The sequence below is a fragment of the Chiloscyllium plagiosum genome, chromosome 2, assembly GCF_004010195.1.
Source record: "Chiloscyllium plagiosum isolate BGI_BamShark_2017 chromosome 2, ASM401019v2, whole genome shotgun sequence".
Classification (NCBI taxonomy): Eukaryota; Metazoa; Chordata; class Chondrichthyes; order Orectolobiformes; family Hemiscylliidae; genus Chiloscyllium; species Chiloscyllium plagiosum.
The window spans coordinates 109,760,404-109,783,169 of NC_057711.1; positions in this window are offsets into that span (position 1 = coordinate 109,760,404).

Sequence of the window (22,766 nt, forward strand, 5' to 3'; positions counted from 1 at the left end):
TTTGTGCAGAGGGTGGTACATGTATGGAATGAGCTGCCAGAGGAAGTGGTGGAGGCTGGTACAATTGCAACATTTAAGAGGCATTTGGATGGGTATATGAATAGGAAGGGTTTGGAGGGATATGGGCCAGGTGCTGGCAGGTAGGACCAGATTGGGTTTGGATATCTGGTTGGCATGGACGGGTTGGACTGAAGGGTTTGTTTCCATGCTGTACATCTCTATGACTCTATGTGATGGTCTCTATTCCCTCTTTAACACATCATTTTTAAGATAGCAACGCTCAGGGATACACTCAGATTCTCCTTCCATATACGCTTTTTGATACAATTGCTTCAGTTTTTCATCTTTCTGTTGTAACTGTTAATTTCTCTGAGTTGAAAATATCCATGTTATCCTCCACCTGCATCTGTTTTGTCTCAATCTTTTGATCAAACGTCATCTTGGATAATTTTACTTCAACTCCCTTTTGTATATTCTTTGATTTCGCCTCCTGTTTCAACTGGTGACTTGGTGACCTCATTACCCACACAGTTGGGAAAAATCCAAGGATATGCTTCCTGTAATACATCAGTTGCCTGATATTCCACAGCCTTTTCAACCATAACAGACAGCACTCCTACATGTGGCCCAGCTATAGCATTAACAAGGACATATTGTATTCCTGGAGCTGAGAGTTCGTCTAGTACTTCTATCACCACTTCTCCACTTTTCACTGGACACTCTAACCTTACTCTACAGAATTGAGCACTTCTCATCTAGCCATGAATTCCATGTACTAGTACATTTTTCTAGCAATAGTCCTTCTGTGTTACATATCTCCTCACCTCTTAACATCAAAGATTGACATGACCCTGTATATCTTAATACTGTGATGTCTTATCCTACTGCTCCTGACCTATGTGAGTAAACCTTACCTTGGCAAGTAAATGATTTAAAAAGTTCTGGTACTTCCTCTTTAACCAACCTCTGACCAGGTTGTACATTCTGGTGCAGTCTTTTAGCCTCCACTGTGCTTTCTTTTATCACTTCAACAACATTCACTGGCTTATCCTGTTTTCCTATATTTATCTTCCCAGTGCTTTTTCTAACCCACAACACTGTGATTTCATGTGGCCTACTTTATTGCAGTTAAAACACTGGAGCTTTTTAACTTCTCTTTCCCCTTCATTGGTTTCCTTTTTATCCTGTGGTTAGCTACCTTTATGATCTTCACCATGATCTATTATCCCTTTACTACACGAGGATTTCTCTATTCCCCAATTTCTATCCTTCATGGATTGAAATTGAGTTTGGAAGACAAACTTTAATTTATGAACCAACTCATAATCATCAACCATTTCAACTGCTAATCTTGCTATTATAACTTTCTGTTCTTCTACACCAATTCTGACTAGCTCTGGAAGTGAATTTTGAACTCCTCCATCCTTGTAATCTGACCTTCCTGTTTAAGTGTAAATTAATGAAGTTCAAAATCTCTCTCTCTTTTCCTTTTTGTTCTGCTAAACTAATTTGTTCTTTTTCACTTCCCTCAGCTTTTAACCGTAATTCAAACTGTTTCATTTCTTCTTCTCTTTTGTTTTCTTTTGCCTCTAACTTGAGTGCTTCATTTTCATTTGAGGTTTAGCCATTTCCAAAGATTCTGATGGCATTTCCAGCAAATTCAAATGCTGAGCTGTTGCTATAATTCTCTTCTTTTCTCATGGATGACAGCAATTCCAACTCCCTCTTGTGTGCCACTTCCAAGAGCTTTGCCTTGCTCAACTTTGGTAAAGCCCCCAAAGTCACTTCTTCCACCCCCAGAAAACTCCTAGTGATGGAAAAAGCCATTACTACACCAAGCACTGTTTAAACCAACCAAATTCAACACCAGGAACAAAAGACGCTCATTCCTACCACTTGTTGCCTTTGAGTCCAACTATGTAATCCCTAACTGGAATGACTGAATTGATCTGACAAGAGCCCCCAGTCTGTTATGGACCAGGCCAGGCCTCTTTGAAATATTTTAAGAAAATAGCCTAGACCTTGACTTTTTTTTACTTTAAAGGCAGATGTGGAGTAGATATTCCAGGTATGACGCAGCTGGGCAAACCACTATGCTTGAAGCAAAACAGATTTTATTTAAACACTTCAGTTGAAACGTAAACAAAAGAAAAAAGAATTAGAATAAGTTAGCTATTCGAAAACTCAACCAACTTGATACTCCAACTTAACTAAGGAGTTGTTCCAATTTCCATAACATCTCATAAGCATATCCTTTGGCAAAAGTTACATTCAAATACAGGTTCTTACAGGCAGGAATGATTTCAGAGAGAAAAGTCAGCCAGCAATCATCTGCTGATGCATGGAACTTTTTGCATTGTAGCAGCTTCTGACTACCTGCTACCAGCAGCTTCTCTGTTACAAATACCAAACTAGAAAAAAAACTTTAAATGGGAGAATGGGCCACGCCTCTGCCAATGTTAAACTAGGCTCTTTCTGAGACATTTCGGCACCTCTGCCTTTACGACCTCTCTTAAAAAATTTTAGAGTCAAAATAATCTTGTTAAAGTGACACAATCATCACACATATCTGTGAAGTAGGTTTTGCGATTATTTAAACGTCGAAAAGGAAGCTCTGTTCTATTGTATAGAATACAAGTCGCTTACAAAAATAATGCTTAATCAGTGTTGCTTTTGGTATGTTGCAGTATAAGCATCAAAAGTCTTATTGTTGTATATCCCTTCATTGGACGTTTGATTTCTTTTTAAAAATGTTAACATTCTCTACTGAGTTTTAACAGGATCAGAGACTGTATGCTGATTCAAGCAAAGATGTTTGTGAGTATCATTGTTTTTCATCATGAAAAATGACCAGGAAGCCCATAAGTCTGAGCTTTGTTCAGACAACATGTACTGTGATATTTTGATCTGGAGCATAAGACAATAATGGACACTTGTTAAAAAGTTATAGCAAAGGGCTAAACATTAAATCTGTATTTTTTTTTCTGCTGAATATTTCCAAGATTTTCTCTTACTAACTGGAAGCTTACACTGAAAAATATTCAAAATGAAGGATGCAGAAGAAGAGTTTACTAGAAAAGAGGATGCCTAAACTCAGAAAATGTATTGTAGTTTTAAAATAGTTCACAACATAATCAGATATGGTTACCATGTCACTTCCATAACAATTTATGTAGAAAAGTGAAGTGGACATTTCAGAGACTCCTGAAGCGGATATTTGGCCCTCCTTAGAAATTGTAATGGACATTTTGGGAAATATAGTATTATTCATATTCTAGTGCCCTTTGAGTGCCAACTGGTTAACACAGCATTCATTTTAAGCTTAAAAAGTGAGCAAAGTAGAATCCCTCTCCCCATGGAGTCCCATGTGTCAAAATAGTACTTTTCCAGTCCCTGGAAATCTGGACAACTTTCATTCCTAGTCTCAAAAGAGAAGCAAAGAACCTTTTAGGTATGTTGATAGTATGAAGTACAAAAGCTGGATTGCAGCTTGACAGAGAAAGGCTGATTGACTTGTCAATTTAACATTTTACATGCAGACTTTTCACCAGCTTCTTTAATTACTTTTCATTTATTGGTTACATTTTGTCTTTTATGTAAGAACATAATGATAGACAAAAATGAGAGCAGGATAAATCTAATTCATTCATTACCATTCCAGTACTTGCAAGGAATATGAATAACATAGTCATTAAGTGATCGCTGTAATCAATCTCTACTAAACTGACTACAATTAAGCCTGGACATAAGATGAGGAAAACCCCAGTGATGCACACCTTTGGAAATCACTTGGGATGAATATAAATCCCTGTTCGCACATTTATCTATGATGGGTTGGAGGCAGTCTAAAATTAATACATGAAATTGGACAAGGTGCTAAGTTTGGGTTTAACCTCAGCAAGTTTGGCAGTAGTTGATTGGGACAGAAAGTTCTCTATTATTAAGTTATAAACAAATATCTGTTAAGTACCAATTGTTTGTTAATTCCATTCCTTATATAATTCCCAATAACATTCTTCAAGTAAGTATGGAACACGTAACAAAAGAAAATGCAGAAAATACTTCATTTACATAAAACACAAGATCAACTTTGATAGTTAGGAAGAGTAACTTTCAGTTTGTCTCTCGACCTTTTAAGCTCTTTGAAGAATTGTTACATGTCATAGGTAAGGCCACCTAATGCATCTGTTCCTGAATACTTTAAAAACAATTTGTTGAGATAAGCAGTCACAGAAGTTCGCTCCAAACCTGCTCCTACAAATGCGAAGTACAAGTCTGTTCTGATATAATGATAGCTCCATTCCAGTGTGATCCCGCGTTATAAGAAAATCATGTGATATCAGCACCATTTAAACCGATGTGACCGCAGTTGTGTTAGAGCCAATACAGGTAACGAAAGTTCACATTCTACAAATAATGGTCTAAATTCTTCAATCACATTATAGCCAATTCGAGCTGAGGAAATTCATGTTATAGCAGAACCGACTGTGCAGTGTAGCAAACCATCGATCCCATCTTGTAAAGGTATAGCTACCATTTGGGATGTCTGGCATGGATTCTCTGTCACTGATCTTTCTTACTGGTATTAGTTGAGTTACTGACACCAATTTGAAAAAAGAAATCCGAGGGAGAGTTAGAGCTTAAATTTAATGAATTCTAAACAGGTTCACTACATAATATGTAATAGCTTTACATTACATTAAAGATATACGATATCTTCTTGTGAGCTATAAGGCTGAATTTAAGGGCTACTACATACTAACATGCAAAACATGATAGGATCAAGCAGTAGACCACTCAATCCTTGCTCTGCCATTCAATAAGGTCATAACTAATCTGTTCATGTTCCAAACTCCACATTTACATCTACCCATAGTAAGAAGACTCCATCTGCCTCTGCCTGAAAAATATTTCATTATATTGCCTCTACCATCTTCTGAGGTTAAGCACTTCAAAGTCACACAACCCTCTTAGGAAAAGAATATTCTTATCATCTTAGTTCTCAAAGGACCCTTAATTCCCAACACAAGCATTTTCTTCAGATAAAACCAGAATGTAAGCCATATTTTCTTTTGTTAGCCCAAAGCTGTGCGCTTTCCATGGAAAAGCAGTTGCTACAAAGTAGTCCCTATTGACCTTTAAATCTCTGAGATATTCAACATGCAGTTCCTCAGGATATTCCAACAGGCTTCTTCCCACAGAGATGTTATATCAATGCAAGTTGATTTTTCTATCTCTGCTGTCCTAAAACCAGCTGATACTCTTTATGAACATGCTATGACATCTTGAGCTGCAGGATCATTGCCAGTGTTTGAACAGAGTCATTTAGTTGATTACAATGGCATATTTCTAAACATGGATCAGTGGATCGATAATGCTTCCAAACTTCAGTTTTCATACATTTGGCAAAAGTGAAACACACCAAGAGACATCTCTGCATAATCAAATATTCTAATGCATGCAGCAATGAACTGGCAATAACCCAAGAGCATTTTTTTTTTCAAACTTCATTATGCAAAATAAATAGAAAAAGATAATAATGTTATGGTTCATATTTTACATGCTGTGGTTAGCATATTTTTAGAATAAATAATGCATGCTATTCGAGGAACCATGTCATTAAAACTCACTGACTAAAATTGAAGGTTGAATGCCAAATTGAAATAAAGAATTGAAATGAATGTAGTTGCGTAGATTCAAATTTACCCAGAAAGATATTAAGTTGTTACATCTCATATAGTTTTAACTTTGAAAATGTTAGTTAGACTATTAAAACTCTAATCTCCCTTGGATGGTTTAACATTTAGTACATACTTATTACTACATAAATGCTAAAGGACTGTCCTTTTATGCCCAAGCACAAGTACACATGTAAAAGACCACGAGAAACAATTGCTTTTAAACTCTGAGTTAAATACAAATTAAATGCAAAACCTGTCCATTTCTGTTTTGGGTCAGAAACGGCCATCTGAAAACTTAATCTTAAGCCGGAAGAGGGAATATCTTGATTTTGTAACAAAACATGTTTCGCTGGAAACAGATAAGTAAATGTGAGGCACATAACCTTTAAGGCCAATAGCTGATATTCCATGACAATTTAGATGATATAGAAGGACTTCACTATTGCAGTGGGATGCAGAGGAGTAAAGGTAGGATGGACATGGGGTTTCCTCTTTAAAAATGAAAGAATATGGAATTTGAAAGACCTTTGCAAAAAATCTGCTTTAGGCAGTAAAATAATGCTTTTTTTTGTACTCGGCTTCAGGATGATTGGACACATCAGTTGATGGAAATGCTTTAGTTATTGGCAGGGATATACTAAATATTAAACACTTTGGTCCCAAAATTCATCTTTTGTCAGAGTAGGAATTGGACTGTAAATGGGGTCAAAATTAGAACACAAAAGTAACTTCCACATACTTGCCATCACTGTAGTCACAATCTTGACTGCAGCTTTAATCTGGGTGGTTAATGGACGGGCGGATGATTACTTTATTCCATTCTTCAAATCAGACCTAATGATGCCAATAGTACTCCCAGTCACCCAAAAAAACACTACCCTAATATCTTCCTTTGGAAATCCACTGAAATTAAATACAATAGTTAAAATAAACTGCAAAATCGTGAAAATTTCATTTTGAAATTTCAGCATTTTAAAATTGCATTCAAATCTTATGTGACATGCGGCCAATAATCTATTGATAACTGAAAGATTTGCATTTAAATTGTGTTTTGCTGTTATAATCCCCATAGAGACAGATAATTTTTCAAATTATGCATTTCCCAAACAGCTGACAGAAGTAGAGACAGGATAAGGTTTCATATTTCAAGGTTTTTACTGTGAGAGGGTAAATAAAATCAACACAAATCAAATATTTCCTGATTGAAAACTAATATATGAATTGAAAGAAAAGGCACTGCCACTTTAACTAAGTAATGCAATTGAGTTACATTACTCAACACTTTTCTCTGTACACCACATTTCTGGCAAATATGTCACATTATAGAACAAAACTCAAGTTACACTCAGCTTTACAGCAGAAGATTGCATCTTACAGCAACTTTGTGTCTGCAATGTTATGATCTCAGCTGTTGGTGACACTGAACAAGTCAGATCCCAAAACAAAATCTGGCTTGATAATCAGATGTTTACATTTTATTTTTGGTTACCATGGTGGTTAGTCACTGAACATATTCAGACAAGTTCATTTTACACAACAATGTAAGATTACAATGCAAAACAAAAGCTAAATGCATTTCAGCCAATTTGAAAAGATCTTAACATAAACATGGAGTAAATGTTTTTACCAGCAATATCCAGTTCAGACATTCAATTTCAGGGTAGAGATATTTCCCCAGCCTTAACTCATCAATTTAACTGACTCAGTATTTCCTTCTGCGATTGTAGAAGCATTTTTTTTCAGTTCTAATGGCCTTAGTCTCCTTTCTGTTCTGACAGCTTGAAAATATCTATACAAATTCTCACAAACTAACCTGCTCTTTTGCTGGACTGAAACTGTTTGCCTGAACTGAAAAGCTGATTCTTCTACAAGGATGATACTGAATCCTGATTCTTCTGAATTGAACACAAACTAAACTACTAGCTTCCTTAAACTTACATGTTTATGTATGTCACAAACTCAACCACGGGCTGAACCTTACAGTTTCTTGGCAAACCCTGAGTCACATTATAGTCTGTGAAGTGATCTTGCTACTAGGCTGAGTGGATTTCATGCTGTATCTTATGAAACTTGCCTCATTAAAATGGCAGCTTGACCCATCATGGCGGGAAGCATGTCCGATCTCCAGCCCCATAATACGATGTGCCATTCCTAGAGCAACTTATCGCTAAGACCAGCATCCTTTGCAGCCATGCCATCTTCCAAAGCCTGCTGCATAACTAAAACAATGATGTCATCTGGAAGATGTGTGGCTCAGCTGTGGGAGGGATGAGGAGAGATGGCAGAGGAAGAGAGGTTGGTAACGCAGTTGTCTGTGAGATACCTGGAGGCTCTTAAGAACAGGATGGTTGAGAGATGTTGTCTTCCCAGCTGAATTGCACTGGATGCCACACCACCATACTATGACGGCTTTGTTGGATTTCACCACTTCCTTGGTGGGACATCACATTTAGAAAGCTTGAGAGCACAGGTTGGTGAGCACCACATTGTGACAGTGCTGCAGCTGGTGAAGGAAGAAACAACCAGGCTCTGGCTCAGCCCCAGGCAAGACAGGACCCTGTAGTGTCAGTGATTCATAACTTATTCCACGCGCACTGGAGGAGCACGAGTGGCAGAAGGCAATGCCTCTCATTGACAGAAGCTGCAGGAGTTAGGCCACAGACCCACCAAGATCTCATTGAATGGTGGAACAAGCACAAGGTTAAATGGCCTACTCCTGTTCCTATGAGTGTAGCTCTAATATGGCTACCCAGCTGCCTAAAATATCTGACTGTCTGTCTAACTCCATGGATGGGCTGGGCGTTACCATGGAGAAGCAGGTCCGATACTCTCAGGGTCTGCTAAAGAGCACACACACTTGCACTGGTCATCGCACTGGCCATCCATTCTCAGGACCAAAGGCATGGTGACAGGATCAAGGAACTTTCCACGTGCCCACTTGCTCACAAGGAGGTAGACACTGCCAGGAGGTACTCTGCCAGAGGAAAGATCACTCACCATCCGCTCAGAGGTCTCCTCTCAGGAAACTACAGAGGTGGCTAGTCCGTCCACTTCCACTCTGCCTCCATCCTCTCTGATCTTTAACAGTTCATATTGAGGAGGGTCCACCTGCCAGTAGAAAGAAGGCCCTCGGCATGTCTTGGCCATTCAGGCATAAATTTCCCAGGGACTATCCAACCACACCTCGAAAGCAAAGGGGTCTGTTGTTGAGCAGGCTCCATCCATTTCAGCTGCAGAGCCTGGGACAACACTAAGATGTAGTGAGAAGAAATGAAAGACAAAAGCCTCTTCTGAGCACTTTGTAGCATAAGTGACAGCAGATTGTAATTAAAGTATCACATTTGTATAAACTTTATTGGTTTGGCACCACTTTTGTTTGTTTGAGTTTCTGTGTAGTTCCGTCTGTAACCCCAACAGTATGATGCCTAACTTCATGTCAGTACAGAATGTACTTTAGATCTCTGTGAGAGGCTGCTGCAACATGAGGGAGCAAGGTGAACAAGGCATATAGAGGGCAATGGATTCTATTGAAATTATTACTACTTATTACCTGTCCTCTGTCTGTAGAAGTGTAGGTTTTAATGAAGTCAGCAAGGATATGTGGGGCAGCAGACATAAAGCTAATGCATTAGGATTTCCAGAGATTAGGGACATTGCTGGTATGCCTGCCATACAGTTTGTAGTCGGAGTGCAATATTCTTGCCATCTAAAGGGTATCACATCAGTATCTTTCAGGCCCCACCCTCACACACCGAGACACTTACCCCAATCCACTCTTGGGTGATCGTGGCCATTTTCTTGCCCATTGCATTGTTTCAATTTCCAGCATGATCAAATGCAATAGCAAACACTCATCGGAGAGTGGTTTCCAGCCTCTGCCTTTATATCTCAGAGATGTCACAAACATCCAAGTCCACTTCCTGAAGGCTCTTCTCATGAACTCCATAGATCATACACCTCACCAGGTTGCCAACCAACCTATCTACATGAGGCTGCACTTGTCCTTTCTCACACAGCCCCTGGCATTTGAGATGGCCATGCTTGGTGAGGTTATGCGCTTGTCATGATAATGTTCTTTAGGAAAGAATACCTGCCATCCTTTCCAAATCTGACACACACATGGTTCCAGACAGGTAGTAGAAAGTAGGATTAGAGATCTTCTGCACAGAGGTAATGTTCTTACCTCTAGACTAGAAGGTAGGAACCATGTCCCACCTCAGGATGTGATGGACACAGTGATGTGTTGCAACATATCCATAAAGGTTGATTTAAAAACATATAGAAAGCATATTTGTAGCAGCAAATTACCCCAAACATGAGCCACCAGTGGCTGTGTCCTAGATCCCAACACAACAGATAAGCATGTATCATGACCCCAGACTTGCACTTCTGATAATAGCCAGACCCTTTGTGGAGATAGCCATCTCCTGATTGCCAGCAATTTTCATGGAGTGAAGCCAGCTTTTTAAAGTATTGTGGTTGACAACACCTCAGAAGTATTGTGAACCATAGTTTGGTTGGGGGAACCTTTTAAAACGTAATTTCAAAATATCTTATGCATGCCCCCATGTCAAGCTATGCCAGTTCATCCATTGCACCACCCCTACCAATCTCTCATTCACTCCCATGCCAACCTGTTGCATTTCCATGCCTCGCCACCCAGTATACACTCAAAGGATCAACAGACTTCGTAGTAGCAATGCCACCTGTGAGAAGGTTTTAAAAAACTATTATTCATTTATAACTTGCTTAAAAGCTTCTACAATCCACCTACAATTCTACAAGCAAAGCCAATCCACCTACCTGCACATCTTTGGATTGTGGGAGGAAACCGGAGCACCCGGAGGAAACCCACTCAGACACAGGGGCAGTGGGAGGAATGTGCAAACTCCACACAAACAATCACCCCCGGCTGGAATTGAACCCTGGTGTATGGTGCTGTAAAGCAGCATTGCTAATCACTGAGCTATCGTGCCAGCCATCTTCCTACTTTCACTGTCACTCTAAAAAGAGTCAACTAACTAAATTAATAGAACCATACTGATGCAACCTTAGAAGTGATACATTTGCTAAGACAGTAGTAGTTGCTTTAGGTTAAAGATGAACATGTAAAAAATACATTGATGCAGTAAGAATAGGTGGATGGGAACATTCTGAAACAGAGTATGTGCAAAGCGCGCACTGACCAGTAATTGTTTATATTAATATTAATAAATATCGTTTCTTGTTCACACTTTAGTATATAAATTTCTAGTACAGGTACTTGGCATTGGATTAGATTTAGATTTATTGTCATGTGTACATAAATACAATGAAAAGTGTTGTTTTGCATGTTAATCACAAAGAGTCGCTATTCTCTGACGCCATCTTGATCACTGATTATTTTGCTGATTATTACTTCAACAACTTCGGTAACACATCAATTTGTTCAGCAGAAACTAATCTGAAGTGTATGAATTAATTACGGATTTATGTTTCACGTATGTCATTTTATGTTTTCTTTCCCTAAATGGTCTTTAAGCAGTTCAAGAATTTGGCAGAACATAGGAACAAGACCGGGCCATTCATCCCTTGAAACTGTTCCACAATTCATTGAGACCTAGACCAAATTGAATTCCAACTCCATCTGCCTGCTTTGGTTCCATAACTACTATTCTCTTTTGCCTGTTTATCTCAACAGATTTCTGGATAGAGTTTCAGATTAGATTCCCTACAGTATGGAAACAGGCCCTTCAGTCCAACAAGTCCACACCAACCCTCAGAAGAGTAACCCACCCAGACCCATTCCCCACATTTACCTCTGGCTAATGCACCTAACACTATGGGCAATTTAGTATGGCTAATTCACCTGACCTGCACAGCTTTGGATTGTGGGAGGAAATCGGAGCACCTGGAGGAATCCTGCAAAGACATGGAGAGAAAATGCAAACTCTACGCAGACAGTCACCCGGGGCTGGAATCGAATCCAGGTCCCTGGATTGGTGAGGCAGCAGTGCTAATCACTGAGCCACGATGTGGTCACTCCCAATGAAGAAGCGCTTTCTGCCATTGCCCTTGAATGGTCCAGCTTTCATTTTAAAGTTATGGCCCGCTTGTTCCAGTCATTTCACCACGAGTACAAGAAGGCAAGTGTTCAAGTGAATACAATCAGGAATGCTCAAAGACTAGATTTGGCAAGGTACAAAGACATATATGCTTCACAGGGCAGATGGATTTTCAAACAAGGGTGAGAATTTTAAAATCAAGCTGTTACCAGTTTAGGTGCTATTTTAGATGAGCAAGCATGAGGGTGACAAATTTGGAGTGAGTTAGGGGGTGAATAAAAGTGTAGATCATCATTACTGGTCCAAACAAGACCATTGTAATCTCTATAAACCTCTGTGCTACTATAGCACTGTCGAGTTTTCCAGTCAGTTATGCCATTGTTGGAATGCAAAAGGAATTTATTTACTTTATTGCATGGTAGAATGTGCTAAAATCCATCTTCACAATTTGAAATTTATAGCAGGAATGCCTTGTTAAACATTTTATTTTGCATAAAAAAGGGTTACATAAAACTCTGGCTGTTAGCATATATAATGGAATGGCGTTTTAAATACATGGAGATGGAAAGGCAACACAGCTTTTGTGCTGTATGTCCTACCTGAGCATTTGGATATTGTGTTAACATTTCCTTGATGCTAGAAGTAATGCTAATCATATCTACTCAATTTTAATAGTTGATTAAAATATTTAACTATTTTAATATAGTTTTGTTGATGCTTCAATTACAACAGGAACATTGGTAAAGCCACTTATCCCCTTGGCCCAGTGCTGACATTCAGTGAAATCATGGTGATCTGTCTCCTAATTCCATCCATATTGCCTGCCTCTGGCATATCCCTAATATCCTTGAACTAGCAAAAAAACTCTACTGATCTCTGAATTTAAATGATTAATTGAGAAAACATCTACCATCTGTTGTGGCACAGAGTACTACACATTTGCCATCCTTTGTGTAAAAAGCACTTTCCTACATCTCTCCTGAATGACACAGCTTTGAATAAAAGGTTATCCTGCCCTATATACCCATTGTTGGGAAAAAATATTTTTCTACCTAATCTATCAATTATTTCCAAACCTGCCAATCAATCAAATCATTTCTTAAACATTCCACACTCTAAGGAAGAAAAGCTTAATTTATGTAATCTCTCTAACACTTGGGAGCCTGGTAACATTCTGGTAAATGAGCTCAAAGTTTTTTTCTAATGCAAGATGCCAAGAATTGTACAAAGGATTACAGTTATGTACTAAACAAAACTTTGTGCAACTCTATTTAAAATTCTGTTTAGATTCCAGCCCTCTAGTTCTAAAGGCTTGTATTCTATTTAGGGGCTTCTTTTTGGATCTAATGGTTAAATTGCGGATTACACCAAAATTGGTGGTATAGTGGGCAGTGAGGAAGGTTATCTAAAATTACAAAGAGATCTTGATTAATTGGGTCAATGGGTTGAGGAGTGGCAAATGGAGTTTAATTTGGATAAATGCTAGGTATTATATTTTGGTAAAAACAAACAAGGGCAGGACTTTTACAATTAATAGTCAAGCCCTAAGCAGTGCTATAGAACAGAGAGAGACCTAGGGGTTCAGGTACATAATTCTTTGAAACTTGTGTCACAGGTAGACAGGGTGGTCAAGAAGGTGTTTAACATGCTTGCTTTCATTGCTCGGACCTTTGAGTATAGGAGTTGGGACATCATGTTGAAGTTGTACAGGATGTTGGTGAGGCCTCTTCTGGAATAATATATGCAGGACTGCTCACCCTGCTATAGGAAGGATATTATTAAGCTAGAGAGAGTTCAGAAGAGTTGTACTAGGATGAAGCCAGGAGTGGAGGTTTGAGTTGTAAAAATAGGCTGGATAGGCTGGAACTTTTTTCACTAGATCATAGGAGGTTAAGAGGTGATCTTATAGGGGTTCATAAAATCATGAAGGGCATAGATATGGTAAATAGCAAGGATCTTTTCCCTAGGGTGGGGAATTCAAAACTAGTGAGCATATTCTTAAGGTGAGAGGAGAATGTTTTAAAAGGACATAAGGAGCAATATGTGTGTAGTGAACTGCCAGCGCAAGTGGACGATGCAGGTACAATCATAACATTTAAAAGACATTTGGAGAAATACATGAATAGGAAAAATCTGCAGGGATATGGGCCAACGACAGGCAAGTTTAGTTTGGGAACATGGTCAGCATGGACTCTTGCTGGACTGAAGGGTCTGCTTCCATGCTGTATAACTTTAATATTTGCACGTGTATCGTGAAATCTTCTTGAATCTCCTGATACCAATTGAATTCAAGTAAATATGTAGGCAAAGGCTTCATTTACCTACTTGGTTGAAAATGGAATCCTAAGATTGTTCCAGCACCGAAAGAGATTATTCAGTCTAAGTTAACTGCACCAGGCCTCCCAACCAAGCAATTCCCTTCGTATCATTCTCCTACCTTCTCCCCATAACCCTGCACATTCTTGCTTTTCAGATAACAGTCCAGCTCACTTTTGAATGCTACGATTGAACCAGCTTCCATGACAATTTCAGACAGCGCATTCCAGAACTCAATCATACGGTGTGTGAATACGTACTTTCTTCATGTTGCTTTTGCTTCTGTAACCAATTACTTTAAATTTGTCACTTTCTCATTCCAAAGTGAGAATAATTTCTCCTTAATTACTTTCATTATTTTGAATGCATTGATCAAATCTTGCCTCAGTCTTTTTTCTGTCCTCAGCAAGTTCGAACTTCTTCAGTGCCCAGAACTGATGCAATGCTCCAGTTAGGTCCAACCAGCATTCTGTACAAGTTCAACATGACCTCCTTAGTCCAGTACTCTATGTGCCATTAATAAAGGCTAGGCTACTGTGTTCCTTATTAAACATGCTCTTAACCTGCCCTGTTAATTTCAATCATATTTGAACAGGTACACCCAGATCTCTCTGGACTCATTTTAGGTTTATGTCCTTTATTGTTCTTGCCATCAAAATGAATCACGTTATCGAACTTCAACTAATATGTTTGGTAGTCATACCAATACATAGAAGTTCAAACTAATATTATAGTTGCACACACTTAATGTGTCACAGTGTGACAGAATAGATAATGAACCTCACAACACTTTTACACAAATCAGATACCTTACTTCCAGTTCCATAAACAGTGAGGGTATTTTAACTCCTCGGTGACTGCATATCATACTTTTTGGACTCTGTAACTGTTACATCTCGTACTTTCCAATGAGAGTCTGAGTTGCGGCATGAGGTCAGGTAACCTGTACTGCAACTTTATTTTCATTTCGGCTTCATTTCTCCAGAGCAATAAGGCAATCAAAAAGTTTCGGAATGTCTTAACTTATACACTTCAAACTAAGAGTGCACATGCACTCCCTTCCCCCAACACCCCCTTTCTTTGTTTACTAGTGGTCAGCAGCGATGACTATCCCTTTATGATTGGCTCTCTGGTACAGCATCTTATACAGTTCAAGCATGTCTCAGAAATTTCAATGTGTTTCCAATTAAACTAATCATATCGCCGAATGACAAAGAGACGGACAAGCTTGTGGTCCACCCCCAGTCCTTCATGATGTTTCCCAAGCACTGTTAACTCCATTCTTGAGGCTTTTCACAATGGATACTGTATTCATGTAACATTTGCCAGCTGCACCATGTTAACTGCTAATTAATTGAAAACTTGCCCATCACTTCAGGATCCTTTAAATTCCTTGTTACGGGAAATACAAAAGAATATTGATTTTTGATCAGTTCCAACAAAGTTATGTGGTTACACCTAATGTTAGAATTCTTTAGCTAAGTTCTGTCTTAATGTGTTCATTCAATCCACATTTCAATGTCTCCTCATTTCTGTACCTATGATTCATTTCTCCCTGTGATGAGCTGGGGGCTGCTTTTACTGTCTGAAACTGGTTTGAATCTTTTCCTCTAATGCTTTTAGTGTATATAAGTGAATCTATAACCGCTACGGAATCTATATTTATGATTATTTTCAGGAGCTTAACTAAAACCTATTCATAATATTGTAACAGATTGATTAAATAATTCAAGAGAAACAAGTAATTAGTGTGAAATGTTCTTATCTATATCTTGTGCTTAAGCAACTTCAGCTGTTTATTCTGTCCCAGTCCTGTAACCTTGGGTCTACAGAGCTATTATTGTTCTACTTGTGAAGACTACATTAAGCAAATAATTTTTGCCAAGCTCTCTAATCACTGTCAACCATGTTCTGCTGCATTAGCCATGGGCAGCCATTGACCATTTTGTGCTGCTCAGTTCACAGGCAGCCCTAACAGTCACAGCTGGATATGAATATGGTGATGATGATGATGATATAACTAATACGTTACTTGACATCACAAGAACAGAGGACCATAAGAAAGTTTAGAGAGAAACATGAAATGGAGCAAGTATAAAACATTGTAGGACAGTCTTGTGTTTATGAGATGCAATCAAGGAATTGAAGGAAGTTTGAGTTGAAATTGCAGAGACTCTGACAATAATCTTACAATGCTGGTGGACTTATGAATTAAAAAAAACATTACATTCTTGGTCAAATAAAGTTGTAAAGATCAGCAGAGCAATTACAGACCTTTTAGTTTAAATTTGATGGTGGAAAATGCTGGAACCAACATTAAGAATAGAATTAATCATCACATTAAAATTGTGGGTTGATTAGGAAGAGCTATCATGGATTTACGAAGGGAAAGTCATGGCTGACTCTCTTGCTGGAGCTTTTCGAGAAGGTCACAGAGAGAGATGAGAGCAATGTTGTTAATTAGGTGTATGAATTTCCAGAAGGCTTATGAACAGTGCCACACAGCAGTTCTGTTCAAAATATTATGGATTAAAACAGTAAGTGGCAACATGGATACAAAATTAACTGAAACACAGGAATCAGGAAGTGGTGGCTTATTGGTATTTTATGAGGTGGTGGAAGATTTGTAGTGGTATTCACCAGAGATTAGTATTGGAACTCTTCCTTGACTCGAAATTAAAAAAGAGTATCTAGATCTTGGAGTGAAGAGGACAATTTCAAAGTTTGCGGGAGCATTCTGACCAAATCTGACTCCCAAAAAATTTTGGGAGCATTGTCAATTATGTGGAGGACATTGTTAAACTTCATATGGATATAAACAAGTTAGTAAAATGTGCAGACGACTGGCTGATGAAATTCACCCTGGAGAAGTATTAGATTATCTATTTTGGCATAAAGAACAGGGAAACATTATATACAAAATAGGGTGATATATTAGAGGATGTGCAGGAACAAAGAAATGAGCATATCCATGTATGCATCAATAAAGATGGCAGAATAGGTAAAGAGAGGTCTCCAGAAAGCATTCAGTTTTCTGGATTTCATCATTGGGGCATTGAGTGCAAGAGCAAAGACGTTAGGCTGAACATATATAAGGATGAGACCACTGTCAGCTGGAATACTGTGTAAAGGGGATCACACTTTTGGAAGGATGTGAACACATTGGAGAGAGAGCGCTGAAGAGATTTACAGGAATGGTTCCCAGCACGGGGAGGTTCAATGATGGGGATCGATTGGCGAAGTTAGGACAGTTTTCCTTGGAGAAGAGAACAGCAAGACATTTGATCGAATTTTTCTGAATTATTACATTCATGAAAGGATCAAGAACCAGTACACCCAGGATTAAATTGTTTTGCATGAAAACAATGTCAATGATAACAGGGAAAAGACAGGAAATTGACAATAAGTCAAAATGCTCAGAAAAATGTGGATATAATGGGCTTAATAGGCCCCTCTACGTTGGACAATTCTGTGCTTTATTAACATGTCAATGTAATTAAAGGGCATTACATTGCTAATGAGTTTGAGAGAACCTTGTTCAAGTCAAGAAAGAACTGAGATACTGAGGAATAGGTATAGCAGCAGTTCAGTAGAAGCCAGAGCAGCCTCAAATCATGCAGCTTAAGACACCCAATACCCAATAAACCAAGAGAGCACAGAATCCATGAGGAAGCAAGCATTGTAATCACAATGTGGTCACAAAGCATACTAATTACTCTGTGCACTTAAAGCAGTCTTTCGAAAGAAATTTTCAGAAATGCTTTCCCAGTGAGAGGTGACTCCCTCAACCTTTACACAACATTACTGTTTTAGTTTGTGCACTTTCCTGCTATAGTGTTACACTAATTTAGAATTTGTGGTCCATGCCTGTTTATTAATTGGTGAGATTGCACTAAAGCTGATTTTGTGGATTGTTTAATAACGTATCCTATCTCTGAGAATATTGCACAAATAAAGTGATAGGTTCTTGCAGTTTTCCAGCAAAAACTGGAGACAGTAAGCTAAATACATACATAATGCCGGACTGATGTACTTGAAGACTTTTGTCGTGTAAGTCAGAATTTCATCTGGAGAAAGTTTGTCACAAGTTTCTAAAATTCTCAAACTTTGGAGTTCCTTCCCTCTGCTATTCATCACCACCACCATGCAATTTAGAGGTATCAGACAGCAAACTTGAAATTGCAAAGATGTGACTGCCTGATCGATCATGCCTTTAAACCAATTGCCTTAACCTCACCAGCATCCTGTCCCATCGGTCGTGCCCTGTCACTTACATTTAATGAGTAGTGCGCGCACTTATACATATCAATCAAATTAATTTGCTGCAGTTTAGCTTGAATATGTTTCAAGGGTGCCAAAGTGATTTAAATAAAACAATCAGCATGACCTTGAAAATCAATTTTCTAAAGGTTAAAGTTTAAGATATCATTAGTACTGCTCATTAACTGTTCTTATAAAGTTCAGTTTTGAAGTATGGGCATTTTGGAAACTCTAAGTTTGTATGGAATACTTACACTTATCTGAAGCTCATCCATATTAAAATGTTAAAACTAATGGAAAAAATTGTCTGCTTCTCTGTGAGAATGCCTTTATTCTTCCATGGGCTATGCATGTTAGTGGCAAGGCTAGTATTTATTGAGGAGAAAGTGAGGTCTGCAGATGCTGGAGATCAAAGTTGAAACTTTATTGCTGGAACAGCACAGCAGGTCAGGCAGCATCCAGGGAACAGGAGATTCGACGTTTCGGGCACAGGCCCTTCTTCCTGAAGAAGGGCCTGTGCCCGAAACGTTGAATCTCCTGTTCCCTGGATGCTGCCTGACCTGCTGTGCTGTTCCAGCAATAAAGTTTCAACTAGTATTTATTGACCATTCCTAAGCATCCTTGATCTTAGAAGCTTGTGAGGCCACTTCAGAAAGCAGTTAAGAGTCAACCCACATTGCTAGGTGTCTGAGTCACATTTAGACTAGACCAGATAAGGTTAGCAGATTTCTTTCACTCAAGGATGGGCTTTTATGAAGACTGTTTCTATAATTAAGACTGTTTCTATTACAGATTCTTATTTGATTCAAATTTCACCAGTTGGCATAATGGGATTCAAATACATGTACCCAGAAAACTAGCTAGCAGCTCTAGATTATTAGCCTGTTAACGACAACTACTATGTTACTCGATCCATAGCATCCCTACAGAGTGGAAGCAGGCCATTCGGCCCATTGGGTCCATACCAACCCTCTGAACGGCATTCCATCTTGCCCTGTAACCCTGCATTTTTTTATGGCTAACCCACCTAACCTGCACATCCTAGAATACAATGAGCAATTTAGCATGGCTAATTCACCTAACCCGCACATCATTAAACTATGGGAGGGAACTGGAGCACCTGGAGCAAACTCACACAGACACGGGGAGAACATGAAAACTCCACACAGACAGCCACCTGAGGCTGAAATCAAATCCGGGTCTCTGGTGCTGTGAGTCAGCAGTGCTAACCACTGAGTCACTGTGCCACCCCAAATAACACTATCTCCCACAAATAATGGAAAAAATACAGCAGCCCATTTATGCACTATAAGCTTGCACCAACTGCAATGAGATAGTGGTCAGACAATCTTTTAAGTTGAAGGATAGGTATTGGCCAAGATACACGTGCCATGCAATGATAATCTCTAAAGTGGCAAAGTCTAAGTATCTCCCTTGAATATTGAATTACATTACCAATACTAAAACAAAGACCTTCGTTGGGGTTTAATTGGCAAAAAATATCGTTGAAAAAGCCAGAAAAATACAGTGGCTACAAGGAGAGGTCAGAATGGGAATTCTACACAAAGTAGCTAATTGTCTAATTCTCCAAAATCTGCTCCCATCTACAAAACAAAAATCAGGAGTGTGACGCAATACATTCAAATTGCTCGGATGACTGCAGCTCCAACAATATTCACAACGCTCAGTATAATCCAAGGCAAAATAACCCCCTGAAGTGACACCCTATCTAATACAACAACACTCATTCCATCCAACACCATTTACTGTGACAACCACATACTCCATACCATTAATGGTTACTTAGGCAGAAATGTGAATGCTTATAATATGCCCTCTTGACATCTCAAAGACACAGTCGTTAGATTCTCCCCAATCCATACTCTATTGGATCCTGAAACAAAAATTGTTTAGATTAATCAGACATTATTTACTCAAAGGGGACAATTAATGGCAAAGGTATATTCACTGGGGAAGGTATCACAGTTCAACCTAGCCCAGTCCATGCCTGATCTCTTTATGTACATATTTTCAGTCAAAGATTCAACTTCACATGATGCTTGACATTATTCAGGACAAAACTGTTATCTTGTCATCACCTTAAACATGCAGTCCTTCCACTTCTGACTTACAGTAGCAGCAGTGTGTACCACCTATTTTATACTGTAGTAACTAACAAAAACGCCTCAGACGGCACGTCCCAATTGACAGCTTCTAGCACTTTTCACCAGATTGTTGGAAAAACCTGTCTGGCTCAGTAATGCGTGTCAAGGTTGCGTCTTTTTATGTTTATACTTTTGTAAAGTTGTGCTGAGAAAGTATGCTTGAAAATAAGTATTTTGCGAAGCAAGTAAACCTACAATCAATGCCAGCTTCATCTAAACAGTTGCTTGAACAATTCATAATGCAGATGACCTGGAATTGAGGGGTTTTGCATTCAGATGGAGTTCTGATTGGCGACAAGAAGTTGATTGGTCAATGGATTAGTGACAGAGATATTCTTGCCTGTCAAAAATTCAGTGATTTGACTTTAAGGTAACTGAACAGCTTGGCATTGTGAACAAAATACGGAGAAATGATCAGATCTCCACCAGCTGTCTCTCTCAGAACTTGGCAGTAAAAATCCACTTTAAACCTGATGTAAACCAGTTTATCTTTCTTTAGCAGTTGCTGTAAGCTGTGACTTTTAACTGATAAATTACAGTTTATAAGTGAGACAGCTACCATTTGCCTCTTGTAAACTAGTGGAAATATTGGAAAAGGAAGGCTGATAATAAAATTTCTAGTCAGCAATAACCAACTCAACAGACCTTGTGAACAAAGACGACTGAACTGCTTTCCCTGTTTCACTCAACCTATCTATCTATGTATGTGTGTGATATTTATATATATATACACACACTATATGTATATTTTTAAAAGGGGGAGTTTATAAGGGGATTGGAGTTTTGATTAGTAATGTCATATGTCAATGTTTTATATCTGTTTACAAGACTAAATACTTGTAATATATTGTAATCCTTGTTAAGATTTCTGGTTCTGCATTCTCTCAACCCTGATCTGATAATTGGGGAAATTTGAGAATTTTTAAAAGAATCTTAAAATTTTATGAGAACTCCACGAATAGAAGGACTTCCAGCATGTTATTCCAGTGAGTCATGACATGTCCTTTAGGGAAGGAACCTGCAGCCCCTACCTAGCCACACCCATATGTGACTCCCGATCCACAACAATATGATTGATCCTAAACTACTTTCTGGGCAATTAAGGATGGGCAATAAAAAGCTAGCCTAGTCAATGATTCATATGTAGTATGAACAATTTTTTTTGAAATTATATTAAAAGGAAAGACAAGTCCTTCACAATGTGTCGTCTGCCTGTAAACAGCTAATATCCCTTGAGGTTTGACCAAAGCTTTGATACGGAAATGTGTTGCCGGAAAAGCGCAGCAGGTCAGGCAGCATCTAGGGAACACAGACCTCACTTTCTCCCCAAAGCTTTGATACTACTGAAAGTTCTCTGGTTCCATCATTAGCCATGACTCTAAACTCCAAAGACAGAAATAACAGTTGAGTTTAAAGTGACTGACAACGCCCAGGGATGAGTACTCCCTGGGATCTTACATGACCCTATTACCCAATCACGTTAAATAGTTACATTGAAATCTAGTGAGCATTATACAAGCTTGTATACCAACAAATTTGGTAACAAGGAGACTAGTTTTCCATATTTCTAAATGTTAGTAGCAGAAATACTGGAAGCAAAAAACAGGAATTGTTGGAAATACTCTGCAGATCTGGTAGCAACTGTGGAGGGAAAGCAGAATTAACAATGTAATTCTTAATTTTTTTTTCCACAAGGATTATTTTGGAAGGAAATGAAATTTATTTTTAATGTATTCTTAAAAATGTAGATGTTCACACTGGTTCAAGGCAGATATGTTATGTTAGTCTGGAAGTAAGTTTGAGCAGAAACCTGGGATGAGAATAATTCCTTAAATTGACATTTTTCAATTCATTTTTCCACAAATCAATGATTCTGCTCAAAAGCAGGATCAGTTCTCCTAGGAACTCATAACAGAAAGGAAAACAACTTTTCTCTCTTGCCAATACCAGCTCTTTGTTGATTCTCAATGCCCTGAAACAAATATGGGAAAATTTGGAGAAACTCAGCATCTGCATCGACAAAAACCAGAGTTAACGTTTTGAATCCAGTGACCCATTAGAAAAAATGGAGGGCAGCTGGGAAATGGTGGCATTTACGCTGATGGCTAGGGTGGGATTGGAGAATGGGAAGAAGTGAGTAGAATACATGGAGATAGTCTGAGAAAGAGAGAGAGAAAAGAAATCAGAAGCAAACAAAGGGATTGCTGAATGCTAACAAGAAGGTGAATACTTGAAAATGGATTGGCTGTGCTTGGAGTGGCCCATACAAAACAGGACTTGGGTGTGAGGGGAAGGATGTG